Source organism: Stegostoma tigrinum, chromosome 9 (genome assembly GCF_030684315.1).
Source record: "Stegostoma tigrinum isolate sSteTig4 chromosome 9, sSteTig4.hap1, whole genome shotgun sequence".
Taxonomy (NCBI): domain Eukaryota; kingdom Metazoa; phylum Chordata; class Chondrichthyes; order Orectolobiformes; family Stegostomatidae; genus Stegostoma; species Stegostoma tigrinum.
The window spans coordinates 82,102,459-82,124,872 of NC_081362.1; the positions used below are offsets into that span (position 1 = coordinate 82,102,459).

General features: G+C 41.9%; 1 long non-coding RNA gene across 2 annotated transcripts; it reads right to left on the reverse strand.

Moving 5' to 3' along the window:
• Positions 1 to 942: 942 nt before the first annotated feature.
• Positions 943 to 19,809, reverse strand: LOC125454605 (uncharacterized). Of its 2 annotated transcripts, XR_009446202.1 has the most exons (4): positions 19,683 to 19,809; positions 19,289 to 19,349; positions 5,574 to 5,675; positions 943 to 1,466 (listed from the first exon to the last, which is right to left on the reverse strand). It is a non-coding gene; the product is annotated as an uncharacterized LOC125454605 (long non-coding RNA). The 2 variants fall into 2 exon arrangements; XR_007248054.2 differs by lacking the exons at positions 19,289 to 19,349; positions 19,683 to 19,809 and adding an exon at positions 9,939 to 10,054.
• Between the last annotated feature and the right edge of the window lie 2,605 nt (positions 19,810 to 22,414).

The following is a 22,414-nucleotide window of genomic DNA, read 5'->3' on the forward strand; positions in this document are numbered from 1 at the left end:
AAAGTGGAACATGTAGTGCAAAAAAGAATGTGTAATGCCACCTTTTCTGGGAAAAAAAAGTGTAAATCATCAGAGCAAAAGATAAACCCTCTATTTTGCTCAAAATCGGAGGAAACTTACCAAGAAGAAGTAAAAGGTGTGATTCTTAGAATCTGGAAGATTATACCAATAGACCAGAAAAAAGTATTTAACACAATTTACAAACTTTGAAACACTTAAAGGAGTCTTAAAAGCTTTATTGAAAGGATATTGCTACTTGTAAAAATACAAATGTTTTACAAGAGAAAACAATTAGGCTGGAAGCAGTAAATTATTACAGAACAACCAGTAAATATAATTTAAAGCTTTATTAGAAGAATATAACACAGTTCAACAGTGATACAGGATTAACAAGATTGTTTTGTTTAAAAAAAAGGGAAATGAGAGTTGTTTTCGGTTGGGCCTGTACTTGTTGGTTTTGTAGAATGGGAGGTGACCTTAATGAAACACATAAGATTCTTAGGGAGCTTGACACTGTAGATATTAAGAGGTTGTTTCCTTTATTGGGCAGCCTAGAACCAGAGGGTATAATATCACAGTAAGGGGTTAGCAATTTCAGATGATTGGTAATTTCTTCCCTTAGAGAGTAGTGAATCTCTGGAATTTCCAGCAGAGAGCTGCCAAGGCAGTATCATTATGTACATTCAAAGCTGGCTTGGATAGATTTTTCAGAGATAATGGGAACTGCAGATGCTGGAGAATCTAAGATAACAAAGTGTGAAGCTGGATGAACACAGCAGGCCCAGCAGCATCTCAGGAGCACAAAAGCTGACGTTTCGGGCCTAGACCCTTCATCAGAGGCCTCTGATGAAGGGTCTAGGCCCGAAACATCAGCTTTTGTGCTCCTAAGATGCTGCTTGGCCTGCTGTGTTCATCCAGCTTCACACTTTGTTATCTTGGATAGATTTTTAATGAGTAAGAGAATTGGAGGCAACAGGGAAAAGGCAGGAAAGTGGAGTTGGGGATTTTCAGATCAATCATGATTTCATTCAGTGACAGAGCAGGCTCGATGGACTGAATGGCCTACTTATGCTCCTCTGCCTGAGCGGTTTTTAAGATTAATGAACATCTCAGTTACATTTGATACAGGGGTCAGTGTAACTGTCTTATTCAATTGGAAACTTTATCCAAAAAGCATGAATCTCCAGCCTATGAAGTTATGGGTAACATGGTGAGGTAAAATAGCCCCTCTGATTAAGGAAATGAGATCAATTTGACTCCAGTCTGTAGGATACCAGGACTTTGAGAATGTGCTTATCATTTGGAGGTAACAGAGCCAACTGGTAAGTAACGATGTGTACTTTGCCCTCCACAGTCTGCAATCCATTGACGTCATTCAAGCACTTCATAAGAGGACATCATTAACTATCCAGGGAAATCACAACGATCGGGTGATTCCTTAGGCCTTCCGAGACTAATAGCTGCACCTGAAAAGAGGATTGAACCTTCAGAAATCGGTTATGTTGGAGCCCAAAACCTGTTCCAACCAGCAGAAATACACTTATTTCACACAATCAGTATGGATGAAACCATGGGTTTCACTGGGCTGCAGGAAGTGTTTTCCATCTCTCAAAAAAAACTGAATAATTCTCACGGGATAAACATCAACAAAATCTGGGAGATGACAGCCAACGTAGAATTAGGCACTGCTGTTCAATGGACACCATTGAAGAACATTTCATTCCATAAGACTTGACATCCCAACAATCTGCCAGACATGGTGCTGAAGTAGGACAGTCAATAGCACTGTGAAGACTTCAGTGCTTAAGAAATCTTCTATACATGACAAAAGAGCACAGTCCATGATAGAGAATGTCAACAACAGCAAACTCTTGAGAGGGATCAGTCTGGTACATGGTATTAAAGCTGATAGCACTTCTTTCATCCATATGATCGCCTTCCATGAAGGACATTGATGAGATCAAACATCCTTCAGACAAGTTTGTGGATTGCCAACAGCAAAATCAACAATCAACCAAATCCTCAGTGAAAGAGATTCATTTGATAAAGATTTTCCAAGAGATGAATAAAAGAATGATCAACATCTTCCATCCAATGACATACTGATCTTCCATGTCCAAAATGAACACATTCTAAAAGAACTGTCAGACCAGCATGGATATTGTGCTATAATTATACAGAGCTACATCATCAGAAGGATGTGACTGTACTTTGAGAGCGTGCCGAAGTTAGTCACAAGGATGTTTCCTGGGATGGAAAGGCTCAGTTAAGAGTAAAGGCTGCATAAGCTGGGTTTGTTTTCCTTGGAGCAGAGTTGGTTGAGGGGTCATCTGAATGAGGTATTTAAAATTATGACAGCAAGACACTGTGAGTGTCTGTTCCCCATGGCGGATGTGTGTAAGACCAGAGGGCACAAGTTTAAGGTGAGGGCCAAACTGGTTGGGAGGAAATCTGGGAATTTCTTTTAGCCATGACATATGGAATGTGTTGCCAGAGGGAATGGTGGAAGCAGGCACTCTCACAACATTTAAGAAGCATCTGGGTGAACCCTTAAAATGCCAGGGCATAGTAGGCTATGGACCAAATACAGGTAAATGGGATCGATGTGGACCGATGTTTATTGGTTGACAAAGACAGAGGGGCTGAAGGTTCTGTTTCAATGCTGTATGACTGTGGTGAGACAACATTTCAAACATTGTGTGTAGTTTTGGGTCTCTTTATTTAAGAAAGAATGTCAATGCATTGGATGCGTTTCAGAAGCGGTTTCTCAAATTGATGCCTGGAGTGAATTGGTTGCCTTCAGGGAAAGATTTGATAAGCTGGAAGTGAGTCCACTAGAGTTTAGAAAAGCAAGGGTGACTTGATTAAATGCACAGAATCCTGGACAGCATTGATATTGGGACTTGGAAAGGATGCTCCCCATTTGGGTCAGTCCAGAACTAGGGGGCCACCATTTGAAAATTTAAGAATGGTCCTTTCAAGTCTGTGATAGGGGTTGCTTTTCTCTCAGAAGTTTGCAGAAACTTGGAATTCTCTGCCTCAAAAGTCAGGCAGCAGAATTAAATATTTTGAAGGTTGATAAATTCTTGTTAGATAAGGGGTGCAAGGGCTATCAGGGGCATATAGGAGCGTGGAATATAAATAACAAACAGATTAGCTATGATCTCAGGCAATGGCCAAGTATCCTCGAGGTGTTGAATGGTCTACTTCTGCTCACATTTGATACATTTGTACAGTCCTAAGGCCATTAACATAAAGTGGATGCGTGAGTGGTGGGGATGTACTTTTGATACATGTTTACCAGATAGACCAACAAACAAACCATTCATGTACAGCAGAATCCCAAAACCAACAATAGGATGATTGACAAAATTAACCTTTTTTTAGTGGAGTATTCCCGCAAAGAACTCCTCGGTTCATTTCTGATTTGTGTCCAGGTAACTTTTATGTCCACCTAAAGGAACAGATACTGAATCCAGAATTCAACGTGACCAACACAGTACAATGACATTTGTGCTCCTGAGATGCTGCTTGGCCTGCTGTATTCATCCAGCTCCACACTTTGTTATCACAGTACAATGTTCCCTTATTCTTGAAGAATCAATTTAAATTATAGGAAAAAAAACCTGAATAATTTCGGACGCTAGAAATCAGAAACAAAAACACAAATTGCTGGAAAAACTCAGCATCTGTGGAGAGAAGGCAGAGTTAACATTTCGAGTCCAGTGACCTTTCTTCAGAATGGTGTTTTTCAGCAATTTCAATGTAAATCATAGGTTCTTAGTGGATCATGAATGTACAGCTATCTGTGTCATGTGGCAGAATTCTGCCAACTAAGCAGAACTGATAGCTAATTGGAAGTGGAAGTTTTCAATATATGCATGGTGCCAGTAGAATGGGTGACCAGAGAATTTTTTGCATCGTAAATTGAGCATTCTTTCAATGTGAACACTGACTGTGTGCTTAAGTAAATTCATTGGTGTCGATGGTTTGCTTTCAGTTATCCTGTTATAGCAGCTTCAAGCAGATGGCTTTGCTCCATAAGTAATCATTTCTCATTTCCATTAATCTTCACGTCATTGTCTCCTAGCTGAGATGACTGGACTGGGTGCCAAAAATTTTACTTGGTTGGCATCAGGTTGACAATGCCAAAGCCTGATTCACTTTGAGACCTTGCCAGGAGTCAGTGAGAGGAATCCTATATCTCTGGGATTCAAACTTAGATTTTGCAGATGCCATTGAGACTCGAAAGCACAGACAGCCACTTCATTTAAGCAAGTCTCAAATTCTTATGATGCTGATGTATGCATGTTCAGGAATTCAGAACAATTGATCAGCTATTGCCTTATCAGATTGAGCCCGACAACATGTTTCGTAGCTGGCTGTTACACAACAACAGAAGACCCTTCATAGCATCTCAGAAGCTGCAGCAGAGGCTTGAATTATCTGAAGGCAGTTTGGACCCAGACAAGCACTCTGTCATTTACTGAAGAAATTGAGTTTGCACATCTTCTGACTTCAAAAGCAATCCCGTCTTTGATGCCAGAAATATTGATTTCTTCTGTGAAATTGAGCACAGGAAATTTGGAGCATTTGTCACAGATTTAACTAAAATTGCAGAGGACATCATTCTCTTTTGCAACCTGTCTTGTCTCTCGAAAGCATTTCACCCATGATGAATTACTCTGATATGCAGTGATATGCACAAATACACAGTGATGACACTGAAGCTATTTTTTAGTGTCTTTCCTCATTAAGTAAAGAGTTGGCTAATTCTCATTCAATGTATCACCTGGGTCTTAGAGGAATCAACTTCAGATCTTAACTATCTCCATCTTTGTGCCTGAAACTGCCATTCACAGAAGCTTTTATAAAATCACCTCTGTTTTCTCTAACATACCTACAAGTTCTTCACACCTAACCCTTTTCAATCTTGACTGCTTTAGAAATTAATCCATTTGCAGGACAGCCTTGCACTTGTGCTTATCCTGCAACCATCACCCGTTTTCCTCTCTGCCTGTCTCTATTGGCTCACCAAACTTACTGCCCCAGTATTTTTAAATTTAGTTCTTTAAATGAGATGGCGGTATCGCTAATATGGCCAACATTTGATGTCCATCCCTATCTGCCCTCAAAGAGATGAGAGAAAGCTGCTCTCTTGATGAGTTTTGATTCATCTGGTCTCTAAAGCCACTTGATCTTGCTAATGGCTTTCTGGGCCATTTGCAGGGACTAGTTCAGCGTCAACCACATTGTTTTGGCCTGGAGTCACTGGTAGGTCAGATCAGGTATGGACAGCAGATTTCCTTGTCCAGAAAGGAAATTGGTGGACCAGATTGATTGAATTGATGACAGTTTCAATTACTAAAATCAAAATAGGTAAAGTCATCATTTTCTCATTAGAGAGATGACTGGTGGCATGTTTAATCTGAGGGACACTACACCTCAGGTGAGGGGCCAGGTTGGGAAGACAGGATTTTCATGATAATCTCAACCAGTATGAGAACTGAACCTGCATGGTCAGTGTCACTCTGCATTATAAACCAGCTAGCCAGCCAACTGAACTTACTGACCTCCAGTTCAAATCAAAACGGTGTTGCCTGACTCGATGACATGATGCACCCCAGCACTGTGCTCAGCAGTCTCCAAAGGTCTATCATCCTTTGCATTCTTTTCTGAAAAAAACATTAACAGGTTACACTGTTCTGGGGGGTAAGTAACAGAAACAAAATCAAACAGTTAATGGAAACTTACAGAGCTGGAACAGAATTGTATTGAATTAACATTGTCTGGAGTGATAATGCACTCCAACTTAATCATCCTTTATAGGTGTTTTCTAATAAACCTATGGAACAAGTGGTACTTGGGCCAAGGCCTCCTGGCCCAGATGTAGGAACACTACTGCTGTGCTACAAGTAGCCTAATCATTCTTTCCATGCTGAGCTGAAGGGCCTACCAGTTGGAGGACAAGTGTCTACTGAGTCTTAAAATGAAAAGGCACCCGTCTTACACAACAAGTTACAGTTTTTGCACGATAGCAATAGGTAAAAGTTACAATAGCCAGCTAGGTACAATGACACAAATTGTCAGGAGTCAGTGATGAGACAATTTCCTTGATCAGCACCTCATTCTCATCTGATTCTTCTTTACCCAACGACTGTGTGATGTTATCAGATTGGACGGAGCTTAATACAGCTTCAAAATTAACTCTTTCGGAACCATTACCTTATATTACATCTCGCCTTATTTGCCAACCAGAACACTGTTTATGCCTACTCTCTGTTTATGGTTAGAGATAATGGGAACTGCAGATGCTGGAGATTCCAAGATAATAAAATGTGAGGCTGGATGAACACAGCAGGCCAAGCAGCATCTCAGGAGCACAATATGCTCCTGAGATGCTGCTTGGCCTGCTGTGTTCATCCAGCCTCACATTTTATTATCTCTGTTTATGGTTAGCCAGCTACCAATTTTCTATCCACACAGTATGGTACCTCTATGCCACAAGCTTTAGATTTCTACAATTACCATTGATCTATCCCTTCGTCAAATCCTGACTGGAAATCCAAAAGAAGTACATTTACTGATTTCCCCTTTAGCCACAGCACATGTTACATCTTCAAAGAGCTCTAATTAATTGGTTAAACATGATTTGCCTTTCACAGGAACATGTTAACTCTTCCTGACTTCCATGATTTTTTTGATGTGCCTTGCTATCATATCTTTGATAACAAAATCTTTAAAAATAGCTTCAAACATTTTCCTTGCGACAGATGTTAAGCCAAGGAGCCTGCAGCTTCTATCTTTCTGTCTGTTTTTCTCTTTGAATAAAGGAAACACATTTGCTATTTCCAAATCTAATGGAACCCAACCAAAATCTAGAGAATTTTAGAAAATTAAAACCAATGCATAAATTATCCTACTAACCAATTCATGTAAGTAGTAGGATGAAGTCCATCAGGACGTAGGGACTTATCAACATGCAACTTGTACAATTTGCTCAGTGGTCATTGTAACTTTCGAGTTTGTCCTTCCTTGATTCACAGCTATTACTAGGATGTTACTTGTACCCTCTCCAGTAACAATCGAAAAGAAATACCTGTCAATTCTTCAGGCTTCTCCTTATTTTCTGCTATTCATTTCCCAGCACCGAATCGTGCATTTTTTTGTTTTGGCTAATTCAGAGTTGTGTCATGTTTTTAAGAGAGTTTCTCATTGTGAGGCCCAGCAAGCTTTGTTTGCTATTTTACCAAACTCACCACATTCATTGCCCAATCTTGCCCACATGGGATCCCATGTTTGATTTCTTCATGACATCCCTACTGAGCACAATGCACCTATTGATTTCCCCTTCAGCCAGACTACGTGTTATTTCCTCAAAGAGCTCCAATTAATTGATTAGGCATGATTTCCTTTTCACAAATATGTTAACTCTGCCTGATTTCTATGAATTTTCATATGCCTTAAATTTGACAATAGAAGCTTTCAAAACAGCTTCTAACATTTTTCATATGACAGATGTGAAGCCAAGCAGCTTGCAGGGGCCTTTTCCACAACAACTTACCACTCAGTGGATGTGCTGTCAATGTTTTTCTCCACTTTTTCTGACACCTCACACTCACTCTACCTCTGCTACTGCGCCCACTTCCCTTCAAGGCTCTTGCTCTACCATTTTCACCATTGCCTGCAACATTTTCCCTCACTCTCGGCCACCCGCTCCACTCCCCGACACTACTAACCCTGTATCCCCTCTGCACTGCCTACTCACCCACTTGGGATTCCTCCCCACTGGCACCAGCAATAGCATTTGTGCCACCCTTTTCATTTCCCATAATCCCTGCATCTCTCTAATTTCATGCCTAAGGTGAGTGGTATGCTGACCGCCATTTGATTCCTCACACCTTAGAGGGAGAATATCCTGATCCTGACCACCCCAAGCAGAGCCTGGATTGGCATCACAGACTGTTGTTAGTGGCATCACAGACTGCCCTGTGCTCGGAACCCCTGAGTGAAGGTTATTCCCGTTGACTTGGCTAAAACATGTTCGAAACTTGGCTTTGTGTCTGTGCTAAATGGTAAGGCAAGGCAAGATCTCTCACTGAAGGGACAACACACGAAAAGCAAGGCAATGCAAAGCAGGGAAGCTGTGACCATCCAAGCGGGTACAGAGTGGGTGAGCACTGTAACAGCAAGCGATATAGCCTGGTCCAATCCATGACTGGGTCTCTGTTCCAGGGTACAAAGCTTCTTTGCAGCAGCATTACAGTGATTGTTACTGGTACAGGCTGAGGTATATCATTGGAAATGTGTCATGAGGGGTGCTAGAGCTAGCTCAAGTCAGATGTCTAATCTTCTTACTTGCCACCCATTTCAGTATAATTACAGAAGAAGGGCCTTGCTGAAAAAGGATCTAGACCCGAAACGTCAGCTTTCCTGCATCTCTGATGCTGCTTGGCCTGCTATGCTCATCCAGCTCTATGCCTTGTTATCTCAGATTCTCTAGCATCAGCAGTTTCTACTCAACACAATTATATACTTTTTTCTTAAAGATTGAAACTATTTTTAACTTTTTCAGTTATACTGAGAGACAGGGTATTTCCTTTGGGGTTTTCCTTTCCTTTTATAAAGTCAATATTCTGTGCATTCTGAAAATATCACCTTAAATGCTTTGCCATTACATCTCTATTGACCTATTCCTTAAGCTAATTTTCCAATTCACTTTAGCCAGCTCTACTTTTTGGGCCAAGATAGTTCTCAACATTAATAATCACCCCTGAGTCAGACCCTCCTTAATCCACTTTCTCAGCTGAGAAACTAAAATTCCTGTCAGTGTCACGTCCGCATTAATCATTTCACATCAAGCTGCATTTTCAAGATTTTCCAGGAAAAAAAAATCGCCCTTGGGAAGAGGACCCAACTTGAAAAGACAGCCCTGGTTTAATCCAGAGATTCTCCATTAAATTCATCCTTGACAGCAATTATTCATAGAAGAGAAAGTTTCAAAAAATAATTTTGAGTTATTAATTTTATATTACCAAAGAAAGGGATGAAGCAAATAGTTTTAATTTAGCCAAATGATTTTCCTTCAATGGATTCATTCGATCTGATCCTCTCTTTAGTGGATTAAAAATGTAACAAATCAGACCAAATACTTCCACACATAATCCTGATTACCCAATTATCAACATTTCTGATGCCACTTATGCCAAGTACCATCGGCTCAGTGCCAAGAATCACTGGAGAATATGTTGACAAAAGCTAATCATTCCAACGTCATACATGTTACAGTTCAGCATTTGCTGTTGCTCACAATTCGGACTGAATTGCTGAATGAAAGATGGAATGGGCTCTGGTCCAAGTATTTTGAAAATTGGCTACTTTTTATCTGCATCCCATAGAAATTCCATTCCAAGCAGTTCATTTTATTTTGGCAAGCTACAGATCCATTTGTCAGACCTAAATTGCATATGAAACAAAAGCACAGCAAGTTGCATTAAAGGTATTTCTAGTCAGGAAACCTTAGATGTCTGCTTGTCTTTGTGAGTGCATATAGGTACATGAGGAGTGAAATGGTGTAAATCCTTAAATTGGCAATGATCTTTGCTGTCAGACTTCGTTTGAGAATTGCACAGTATTCTTCACATCTCTACATTGCAGCATCTGGGAAACAACTGTAGCATTGTGAAAACTGTTTATACAATAAGAGAGAAAGCAAACTTGCATTCATGTATTGTCTTATTGGATACCCTGAATGTTACAATTTGCTCTGCATTCAACACAGTCCTTTTGAAGTACTTTAACAATATGTAGGCAAACGTACAGCAAGATCTCACAAACCAATGAGTTTGTAATTAATGATTTTGTTTCTCTCTCCCTCCCTCTCAAACTTTACTCGAGATAATTGTTTCTACTATTGCACTCAATAATGTGACACTTACGAGTCTGCAGTTGTGCAAAGTTGTTCTGTCATCTTGTTTGAAAATGAGTGCCATGCTAGTTTTCAATTCAATCCAGCAAGACCTGTACAGAGTTCTACAGTTCACTCATACTTACATAGAGTTTACAACTCAGAAACAGATCTTTCAGCATTTTATTTTATAGGAATACCACACAATAGTTGCCATCCAATAAAAATAAGCATTGCAAGCAACCAATTGATGTCTATTTTCCACATGAGTCTCCTCCCACCTTGCCTTATTCAATCCTACAGCATATCCTTCAATTCCTATATTACTCTGTTTATCAACACCTCACAAAATCCACCCTTCATTTTCCCTAGTACACTAGGGATCAGGAGGAAGCATTTTGGAGGACAGGGTGGAAGCATATTATTGTTGAGAAAGAATTTAATGGTCAATACAAGAATAAAAAAATGAAACATTCAAGATTTGGAAGGTGGCTTTTAGGTTATGCGTTTATCAAGACAGACTTTAGTGGCTTATGAAAACCTGCGGGATGTAACTGCTTCAAATAAGTGATTCCTACGATTTTAGAAAACAATAATAGTTTGCTGTGAAGCCACAGTAAACAACGAAAATGTGGTGAAGCAGGTACAATGCTGAAAATAACATCTGGTGAGGGCCAAATAGTACTTTATGGAAACCCTATTAAATGATTTTAAATTAATAATATTAAATTTATCTCACCATAATTTTGCAGCATGCTCTTAGTCACCACAAAAAGCAAATGTAAGCATTGCTGAGAATGTTGACCATGGATTAATCTCGATTATAAAGTATGTGACAGAAGAACACAGGAACAAATGGAGGCCATTTAGCTAATCAAACCTGTTCTGCCATTCAGTTTAAGTGATAATGGGAACTGCAGATGCTGGAGAATCCAAGATAATAAAATGTGAGGCTGGATGAACACAGCAGACCCAGCAGCATCTCAGGAGCACAAAAGCTGACGTTTCGGGCCTAGACCCTTCATCAGAGAGGGGTGATGGAGTGAGGGTTCTGGAATAAATAGGGAGAGAGGGGGAGGTGGACCGAAGATGGAGAGAAAAGAAGATAGGTGGAGAGGAAAGTATAGGTGGGGAGGTTGGGAGGGGATAGGTCAGTCCAGGGAAGACGGACAGGTCAAGGAGGTGGGATGAGGTTAGTAGGTAGATGGAGGTGCGGCTTGGGGTGGGAGGAAGGGATGGGTGAGAGGAAGAACAGATTGGGGAGGCAGAGACAGGCTGGGCTGGTTTTGGGATGCAGTGGGGAGAGGGGAAGAGCTGGGCTGGTTGTGTAATGCAGTGGGGGGAGGGGACGAACTGGGCTGGTTTTGGGATGCGGTGGGGGAAGGGGAGGTTCCCAGCTTCAAAATCTCCTCTTCCCCCACTGCATCCCAAAACCAGCCCAGCCTGTCTCTGCCTCCCTAACCTGTTCTTCCTCTCACCCATCCCTTCCTCCCACCCCAAGCCGCACCCCCATCTACCTACTAACCTCATCCCACCTCCTTGATCTGTCCGTCTTCCCTGGACTGACCTATCCCCTCCCTACCTCCCCACCTATACTCTCCTCTCCACCTATCTTCTTTTCTCTCCATCTTCGGTCCGCTTCCCCCTCTCTCCCTATTTATTCCAGTTCCCTCACCCCATCCCCCTCTCTGATGAAGGGTCTAGGCCCGAAATGTCAGCTTTTGTGCTCCTGAGATGCTGCTGGGCCTGCTGTGTTCATGCAGCCTCACATTTTATTATCTGCCATTCAGTTTGATGGCTGTCCTGTATCCTAATTCTGTTTATTCACCTTGGTTCCCTTTATTACCCTTGGCTCACAAAAAATCTCTTGTTCTCACGTTTTAAATCATCAATTAAGCCACCTTGAGGCAAATAAAATCTTCCACATATGGGGAAAGTAAAACTATGGACGGTAATCTAGGTATAGCCTCAGCAAAGCCATATACAATGTTATCAAAAAGATTCTTATTCTTAACTTTTAACCCCCTTGCAAGAAAATACAATGCAGCATCTGCCTTCTCAATGCTGCACCTGCATGTTTGCTTTAGTATCTGCATGCTAAGTTCGTTTAAATATCAACATGCCTTTCCAAAGACTTATTTTCTATTCTTCCAAGCAAAATCAACTACCTCAGATTTTGTTTTACCATTTGACTCTATTTGCCACTTGCTGCTCACTCAAATAACCTGTCTGTATCTCATTACAGCCTCTTAATGTCCTCCTCACAACTTATGTTTGTACCTGGTTTTGTTTCATCAGCAAACTTTAATCTTGTTCTCTTCATTTATGTCTTTAGTATAGTTTGTGAACATTGGAGACATGAATAATAATCCTGACAGCGCTCCATTAGTCAGAGCCTGCTGACAGGAAAATGCCTGCCTGTCCTTACTCTTTGCTTTATATATGTTAAACAAACTTTTGTGCAAATACATCATCGCTAACTTGCATATAAACCTTTTGTGTGGCTCAGTGGTTAGCACTGCAGCTTCACAGTGCCAGGGACCCAGGTTCAATTCCAGCCTCGGGTAACTGTCTGTGTGGAGCTTGCACATTCTGCCTGTGACTGTGTGGGTTTCCTCCGGGTGCTCTGCTTTCCTCCCATAGTCCAAAGATGTGCAGGCTAGGTGGGTCGTTCATGCTAAATTGCCAGTAGTGTTCAGGGATGTGTGGGTCATAGGGGGATGGGTCTGGGTGAGATGCTTCAAGGGGCGGTGTGGAGTTGTTGGGCTGAAGGGCCTGTTTCCACACTGTAGGGAACCTAATCTAAACCTCATTGAATGTCTTCTTGGAATTCAAGTATACTATACATACTGGCTCCTTCACTGTGGCTCAGTGGTTAGCACTGCTGCCTCACAGTGCCAAGGACCCACGTTCAATTCCACCCTCGGGCAACTGTCTATCTGTTTGCACATTCTCCCTGTGTCTATGTGGGTTTCCTCCAGGTGCTCCAGTTTCCTCCCACAGTCCAAAGATGTGTAGTGTGGATTGGCCATGCTAAATTGTCTGTAGCATTCAGGGATGTGTAGGTTAGGTGGGATCTAAGGGGAGGGGTCGAGTTGGGATGCTCTGAGGGTTGGTGTGGATTTGTTGGGCTGAAGGGCCTGTTTCTACTCCACAGGGATTCTAAAACTGTAACACGCTGGGAAAGCCGGAAATCTGAAAATAAAAATAGAAAGATCTGGAAAGGCTCAACAGGTCAAAGTCTTTGAATGTTAGCTGGAGACTGGAAAATAGCCTGCCATTGATACAAGCTCCTCTTGACTTTGATTTTTCCCATGTGGCCTGAATTTTTCATCCCAGCCTGAGGAGTTGACAACCAGGTTAGTGTAAGTTAGAAGGGCTTCAGATCGGTATGACAGGCCGGCACAACATTGAGAGCCGAAGGGCCTGTACTGTGCTATAAATGTTCTATGTTCTATTCTATGTTCTAGGTTTCAGGCCCACCAGGGAAAAGACTCACAAAGACCCATGGGAAAGTTGTGACCACCTCGGCAACAATTATGTAAAATAAAATTTGAGTCAATACGTCAATGAGAAACAATAAATGGTCAAAGTGTTTGGGTTGAGATTACGACCATTGGCAGTTTCACAAAATCCACATCCACATTCTGGTCAAAGCTGTCTTGCAGTAGCACTGTAGGTGATTAGTACAAATATGCATCGCTGTCCATATATTAGTAAACAAAGTATAACTAAGTTTAATAATGGTTATAACAATGCAGAAGGGGGCCATTCAGTCCGTCATATAGGCTTTTGGCAAGAGCAGCTCAGCTAATACCACTCCCTGAACTTTTTTGTGTCATTCTGAGGCATATCGCCACAGAGAATTATTCACCTCCCTTCTGAAAGCCATGATTCAATCTGTCTCCACTGTACACTCAGGTAGTGTTTTCCTGATTCTAACCACTTCCCAAAAAAATGTTTTACAATACGTCACCTCGGGTTGTTTTGTCAAGATCAATAAAAAGATGGTTTAAAATCAGTGCTTTCACAGCCTAAACAAAAAAGTCAAAGAACTGCCACTGCTGGAAATCAGAAACAACAACAGAAATTGCTGGAAAACCTCAGCAGGTCTGGCAGCATCTGTGGAGAGAAAGCAGAGTCAATGTTTCTTGTCTAGTGACCCTTCTTCAGAACTCTCTAAGTCAGCCCTACGTCAAATGGGAACTGTTTCTCCCTAACCAGGGTTCTGATGAGGAGTCACTGGACTTGAAACATTAAATCTGCTTTCTCTCCACAGATGCTGCCAGACCTGCTGAGTTTCTCCAACAATATCTGGTTTTGTTTCAGATCTCCAGCATCCACAATTCATTGTTCTAGTCTCCATAACCACTCCCACAGCCCCCTCGAGAATTTAAAAGTCTCTATCAAATCAAATAATAAAAAGCCTTCAAATGCCTTCTGCATAAAGAACTCTATAGATTCATTACTCTCACAGAGAACAAATTTCTCCACATCTCTGTCTTAAATGAGTGACCTCTTACTCTGAGAGTAAGATGACAGAGACAATCAAACACCATTAAATCAAAATTTCGCAATGTAATATAAAAAATATTTGGACATTAACACAAAGTGTACAGCAAAGGACATTTATCAAAATCCAATAAAAGAGAAACAGTGAAGTGGGTGGGTGTCCTATTTATAGTAACAAGTTGTGTCAAATAATTTTCCACACTGTTTACAAGGTTTACTTTTATTGGATGGCAATTATGTTGTAGTATTCCTATAAAGTTAAGCTTTCATTAGGTATGTACTGTGCCAAATTCACTATGCAAAACTAATAAAGTTTTTTGAATGTGCTTTTGGGAATCAGGAGTGTATTGCTCACTGTGACAAAACTATTAAGCATGGTGTCTCATTTTGAGCAGCCGTCAGTGCATTAAATATTAAAAGTTAGATAAAGCAAATCTCAAATATCGTTTTAAAATTAGTCAGGTTAATAGCACCTGATGTCATATATATAAATGATTGAAAATTATTTTAGAACACATATTAGGAAGAACTTTACTATCAAAGAGTGTTAGGCCTTTGTAATAAACTTTCAGAGTAGAGACTACATCAAAAAGAGTTGAATGCTAGGCTGAGCATGTCTAATACTCACTCAAGTTCCTGTCCTTTCACATTTAGTAAAAGAAAACTTGTCAGATTACATCCTTGAGAAAATCTCAAAATGTTTCCCTTGTCAAAGCATTTCAAATGCAAGCAGAATTAAATGACTGTTGTTATGTTATTGCCAGCCCATTTCATCAAAAAAAACAACAATTATGTGAATTATCACATAATAGGTCTCCTTGAGCAGTCCTGAGTTGAAGGAAGAAAGCTGGTTTAATATCTCCTTGAGAGGAAAGCAGCTCTGACAATACAGCAATTCCTCAGTGGAGTGTCACCCTTGATTGTGGATTTAAAGCTCTGGAATGGGACCTGAGCCCATAATTTCCTGACTCTTGAAACATAAATATCATCAGTTTGGGCAAATTATCAGGGAACATCGTTAAAGTCTGAAACACAAAAATAAATAGAAGGTTTTCTTTAACTCAATTTTTGTAAAACTTCTTATTGGCTACTCCAGCGAATATATTTGAATTTTATGAGGCTATTATATGTACAGCTCTATATTTTATGTAAATCATTAAATGTTGAGAGTTTTCAATGTATGTTGTTAATCTGGCATGATGAACTCCAATGCATAATCAAGTTTAACTAACTACCCATATAATGTCTTTTCACTGTGAGTCCTCCTGCCCACAAGATGTCAGCATTATACATCATGAAATGTAGAAGCCCTTTATCTCTCATGGCAGATATATCTTTCTCTTCTTCTTTTGCAGGAGTATCAAGAAATTGGAGGAAAGTAAACCACTGATTAGGGGTGAATAGGTTTTGACTCACCGCTCAGTGCCCGAGTAAACAGAAGAGGTTTTAGTCTAGTCAGCCTGGAATCTATTGGATTATCATTCAAATCCTATAGGTGAAAAATCAATGTACCTACTCTGGCTTTGTATACCCAGTCTGTCACCATCAGAAAGGGGAGACATTTAGATATTTGTCTATGTCAAGTTCAAGCCTTAGTTCCTGAACAGAAAACATAACATAAATACAGGACATTGGTCATCAGACCAATGAAAGGTGATCAGACTATGTCTGTTGGCCTCAATCCTTGATATGATCCTTTCAGTGTGGAAAGGAATCATAGAAGAGACGGTCCGATATATAGCAGCCTGATGCATGATTCTCTTACATACAGCACGCTTACATAACTATTTAGTCATATGGTTGTCATAAAAACCCATCTTGTTCACTTATACCCTTTTGGGGACACCTTGGCTGGCTTACATTGGACTCCAGACTTTCCCTTCTGCAATGTCCCAGCAAACTATTTAGTTGTTTCAAGCCATTGAAAGGTCTTAAATGGGAATGGAACCCACCAAATCACCTGGCAGCGATCTCAGCAGTGACAATGGCAAACTCAGCCCTGTCAATATGCAAACTCCTCCCTTTCTGGGAGCTAGTGCCAAAATTGGGAGAGCTGCCTCACAGACTACTTACGCAAAAGCACAATGTAGTCACACTCATTTTTGAGATTCACAAATTTTTAATTTTCCCTTAAAGATGAAATAGGTTTTTCTGAATCTCATAGATGAGCAGGGACTGCCTTATTGCATCTCAGTATTAGGTAATGTCCCCTCATTTCTGTATAGTTTCCAATTCTCCCCTCCTTCCTCGAGAAACTAGATGGTTTTCAGTGGCCAGAGTGGTCACCTGGCAGCAGATATTGAATGCTTTTCTGGGACTGGGGACAACCGGATGTTCACCATCATTTCCCTGGACACCATCTCCTTCCACCCTTTGTCCATGTAAATAGGCATCGCCAAACCACCCGCCTCACCACATAGTCATAGCTGTTTTCAGACCAGCTCTCACACCAGCTCAGCCCTCCAGGACTTAACTTTGCAGCTCGGGGACACTTATAATTTGCACATTTCTGCCAAATTGCTTAATGCACAGGGACACGTGTGGATCTCATGTATCTACACAAGATGCATCTTAGAATCGTAAAATCCCTACAGTGTGGAAGCAGACCTTTCCACCCATTGAGTCCACATTCCGAAGAGCATTGCGCACAAACCCACACCCTCTCCTATTCCCCATGGATAACCTACCTAACATCTACACCCCTGGACACTACGGGCAATTTAACATGGCTGATCCACCTAACCTGCACATCTTTGGACTGTGGGAGGAAACCTATGCCAACACGGGGAGAATGTGCAAACTCTGCACAGACAGTCACCCAAGGTTGGAATGAAACTCGGGCCACGGGCACTGTACACATCTTTAAAATGAAATGAAAGTTGGGATCTAGGCTTTTTCCATAATATATTTTGGGTGAGGCCAGTCTGATCTCTAACAATCACAAACAGTGGCTTAGCAGCAGCTAAAGCCCAAATTCACGGCTTGTATAGTACACAAAAACATGGCACATATAGTATTCATACCAGAATCTATAGCGTTAATGGATGTGGTGCTATTCAAGTGGGCTGCTTTGCCCTGGATGGTGCCACATCACTTGAGTGTTATTGGAGCTGTACTGATTAAGACAAGAAGGGAGTATTTCAAGATAATAAAATGTGAGGCTGGATGAACACAGCAGGCCAAGCAGCATCTCAGGAGCACAAAAGCTGACGTTTTGGGCCTAGACCCTTCATCAGAGAGGGGGATGGGGAGAGGGAACTGGAATAAATAGGGAGAGAGGGGGAGGCGGACCGAAGATGGAGAGTAAAGAAGATAGGTGGAGAGGAGAGTATAGGTGGGGAGGTAGGGAGGGGATAGGTCAGTCCAGGGAAGACGGACAGGTCAAGGAGGTCGGATGAGGTTAGTAGGTAGATGGGGGTGCGGCTTGGGGTGGGAGGAAGGGATGGGTGAGAGGAAGAACAGGTTAGGGAGGCAGAGACAGGTTGGACTGGTTTTGGGATGCAGTGGGTGGAGGGGAAGAGCTGGGCTGGTTGTGTGGTGCAGTGGGGGGAGGGGACGAACTGGGCTGGTTTAGGGATGCAGTAGGGGAAGGGGAGATTTTGAAACTGGTGAAGTCCACATTGATACCATTAGGCTGCAGGGTTCCCAGGCGGAATATGAGTTGCTGTTCCTGCAACCTTCGGGTGGCATCATTGTGGCACTGCAGGAGGCCCATGATGGACATGTCATCTAGAGAATGGGAGGGGGAGTGGAAATGGTTTGCGACTGGGAGGTGCAGTTGTTTGTTGCGAACTGAGCGGAGGTGTTCTGCAAAGCGGTCCCCAAGCCTCCGCGTGTCGGAGGATGATGCGTTGTATCTGGAGGTTGGTAGGGTGGTGTGTGAGAACGAGGGGGATCCTGTTAGGGCGGTTGTGGCGGGGACGGGGTGTGAGGGATGTGTTGCGGGAAATACGGGAGACGCGGTCAAGGGCGTTCTCGATCACTGTGGGGGGAAAGTATTTCATCTCATTTCTGACTTGTGCTTTGAAGATGGTGGACAGGCTTTGAAGAATCAGTAAGTAAGCTATTCAGGGATTCCTAACCTCTGATCTGCTCTTGGATCCACTGCAGTTATATGACTAGTGCCGTGTAGTTTCTGATCAATGGCAATCCTGCAGTACGTTGATAGTGGGGGATACAGAGATCGGAAAGTAATTGAATGTCAAGAGGTGATGGTTAGATTCTCTATTAGTGGGAACGTAATTTTCTGGCACTTGTGAGGTGTGAATGTTATTTCTTTCTTGTCACTTGTCAGCTCAAACGTGGATATTGTCCAGATCTTGCTATATTTTACACATCTGCTTCAGTATCTGAGGAGCCACAAATGAAGCTGAAGATTGTGCAATAGATGGAATGGGGTTTTTACATATTTATATTTTAATAATAAATGTTGCAAGTTTGAGTTCTTTGATTTTGGCTTCCTAGAATATATGGGTTTTCTTCAGAGTAGAAAATTAGTCGAATAGTAATTTATTGTCACTTGTTTGTTTACAGTGAAAAGTGTTCAAATTGCCATAATCTGGCACCTATACCAATGAAAGAATTATATATTAGTAACAGGGATTTTTTTGTATGTCTGAATAATAATTAACTTGGAAATGTTTCTGTAGCCATGGTAATTTACTTTAAAATCAATTTTGAGGCCTGGCTTTGAAGTGAATGGGTTTGTGTGAGCCATGACTGGACTGTCAGTTATTTTAGATCGTTTTGCTACCCAGCAAGGCAAATAATGGGGCCTTAAGACTTGTTATCATCTTCTGGAATTTGCTTTTTTTAAGCTTAACGGAAACATCCATAGCTTAGACAGGCAGATTTCTTTTTGATCCTTACTTTGCATTTGGAGTAGTTCTGTGAAGTCCTCAGAATAGGTGGCCTGCGTAGAGTGACCCTCCTGTAAAGGGAAAGACATATGCCAAAATAGATTACTTTGGGGTAGCTTAGTCATAGACGAGAAGTGTTGGGATAAAATTCTAAAAGGGTTATTCAAACTGCGTGCATTTACATTTAGGTGCATGGTAGCTTCAGGAAGAATCTATCTGCAGTTCCAGTGCAGTTACAGTGGCTTAGCAGCAGCTAAGTCACAAATTCACAGCTTGCATAGTACACAAGATCACGGCACATATAGTATTCATACCAGAATCTCTAGTGTTAACACCTCAGTAGTTTAAATCACTTGTGACTTCAGCTTTTGCATGTTTTGCAAGTTCCTTTCCAAGCCACTTACCATCCTGACTTGGAAATAGGTTATTATATCTTCATTGTTGCTGTGTCAAAATCTTGGAATTCTTTCCGTACCAGCATTATGAGTGCACCTACAACAGCGGTACAGAAAACAGATCACCCTCCACCTTCTCAAGGGCAGTTTGGGCTGGGTAGTAAGTGCTGACTTAGCCAGTGAAGCCCACAACTCGTGAATGATTAAAGAAAGCAAATAAAAATTGCAAAGAAGAATAGGGCTCCCTCAGACAGGACACTGCAATGCACATGGCAATTCTATGCACAGCAATCTTACACATGGCTCTCTTACTTGGTGCTCCTACACTCGACACTCTCATGCACATGATCTTTGATACACAATCACCTAGCCCCTGGTGGACAGATTTAAATGGACCTGCTGCTTTTCTGCTTTCTTCACATCTAATGGAAAGAGTCTGCCTATACTGCAATCCCTGCATACTAACAAGCAGGTCATGTCCATCTGCACCCATGACATTGCCTAAAATGTATTACAGGCAACCCACCAATCGAAAAGATTATGAGTCCGGTTTTGTTGGATACACCGGTTAAAGTATCAGAGTGTGGCAAGGCTCTTCAAAAATGCACATGTTTTCACTTTATAAGGATAAAGGCTGCTGATTTTCCAGACAGGAGGAATGTATTTACAGATAGGGTCAAAGGTGCCATTTTTATGGCCCTGAAGCTATAATAAGTTGCCATTTAATGGACTCTGTACTCTCTATAACAAGCTCCTTTAGATCCATGCATTTCGCCTGTCACAACAGATTGCTGCTCCATTAAATATTTTTTAACAATCCATTCAGTGCTATGTAAGGCTAGAAAGTTGCTCCCATTACAATATAGGTGTGCTTCAAAGTCCTGATTTCTAAGGTTCTTGGTTCTCAATGATAGTGTAAGTGACTTGCTCAGTCATTAAAGTGACTACAATGGATTTTGGGGCATGTTAAGGATGTGAGAGGCAATAGGTAATTGCAACACTCTCTTTCTTTATTGTTTTAATCCAAACAGTTTGTTCTGTTGCAGGCCACTTATTGTAGGTGTGTTGGGATGGATTCCATTAAATTCATTTAAATGGGCAGTACACCTCAGGCATGATGGGAACTGCAGATGCTGGAGAATCCAAGATAATAAAATGTGAGGCTGGATGAACACAGCAGGCCCAGCAGCATCTCAGGAGCACAAAAACTGACGTTTAAAGTGAGAAGTTAAGAATATTTAGCCATTGCAAAGAAATCTGCCTGAGGTGCAACCGCAGGAAATGCTACACTTGCCCCCACACCTCCTCCCTCACCCCTATCCCAGGCCCCAAGATGACTTTCCACATTAAGCAGAGGTTCACCTGCACATCTGCCAATGTGGTATACTGCATCTACTGTACCCGGTGTGGCTTCCTCTACATTGGGGAAACCAAGCGGACGCTTGGGGACCGCTTTGCAGAACACCTCCGCTCAGTTCGCAACAAACAACTGCACCTCCCAGTCGCAAACCATTTCCACTCCCCCTCCCATTCTTTAGATGACATGCCCATCATGGGCCTCCTGCAGTGCCACAATGATGCCACCCGAAGGTTGCAGGAAAAGCAACTCACATTCCACTTGGGAACCCTGCAGCCCAATGGTATCAATGTGGACTTCACCAGTTTCAAAATCTCCCCTTCCCCTACTGCATCCCTAAACCAGCCCAGTTCGTCCCATCCCCCCACTGCACCACACAACCAGCTCAGCTCTTCCCCTCCACCCACTGCATCCCAAAACCAGTCCAACCTGTGCTCCTGAGATGCTGCTTGGCCTGCTGTGTTCATCCAGCCTCACATTTTATTATCTCTCCCAACCTGTCTCTGCCTCCCTAACCTGTTCTTCCTCTCACCCATCCCTTCCTCCCACCCCAAGCCGCACCCCCATCTACCTACTAACCTCATCCCACCTCCTTGACCCGTACGTCTTCCCTGGACTGACCTATCCCCTCCCTACCTCCCCACCTATACTCTCTCCACCTATCTTCTTTTCTCTCCATCTTCGGTCCACGTCCCCCTCTCTCCCTATTTATTCCAGAACCCTCACTCCATCCCCCTCTCTGATGAAGGGTCTAGGCCCAAAACGTCAGCTTTTGTGCTCCTGAGATGCTGCTTGGCCTGCTGTGTTCATCCAGCCTCACATTTTATTATCTTGGATTCTCCAGCATCTGCAGTTCCCATCATGCCTGAGGTGTACTGCCCATTTAAATGAATTTAATGGAATCCATCCCAACACACCTACAATAAGTGGCCTGCAACAGAACAAACTGTTTGGATTAAAACAATAAAGAAAGAGAGTGTTGCAATTACCTTATTGCCTCTCACATCCTTAACATGCCCCAAAATCCATTGTAGTCACTTTAAAGCATAGTTACTGTTGTCATGTAGGAAACACAGTAACAAACATACACACAGCTACCTCCCATGAGGGGCAACATGATAATAGTCAAGTAATCTATTTTGCAGTGATGTTGTTTGAAAGGTCCACATTGACAATGACACTAGGGCAATTTCCACTGACTCCAACGACACTTCCTGATGCCTTCGGAAAGCAACCAACATAATCAAAGACCCTCCCACCCGTTGTACTCTCCTTCATCCTCTTCCATCAGGCAGAGGTTATAAAATGTTGAATATATGTACAAACAGATTCAAGAACAGCTCCTTCCCTGCTGTTATCATACTTTTGAATGGACTTCTCAAAT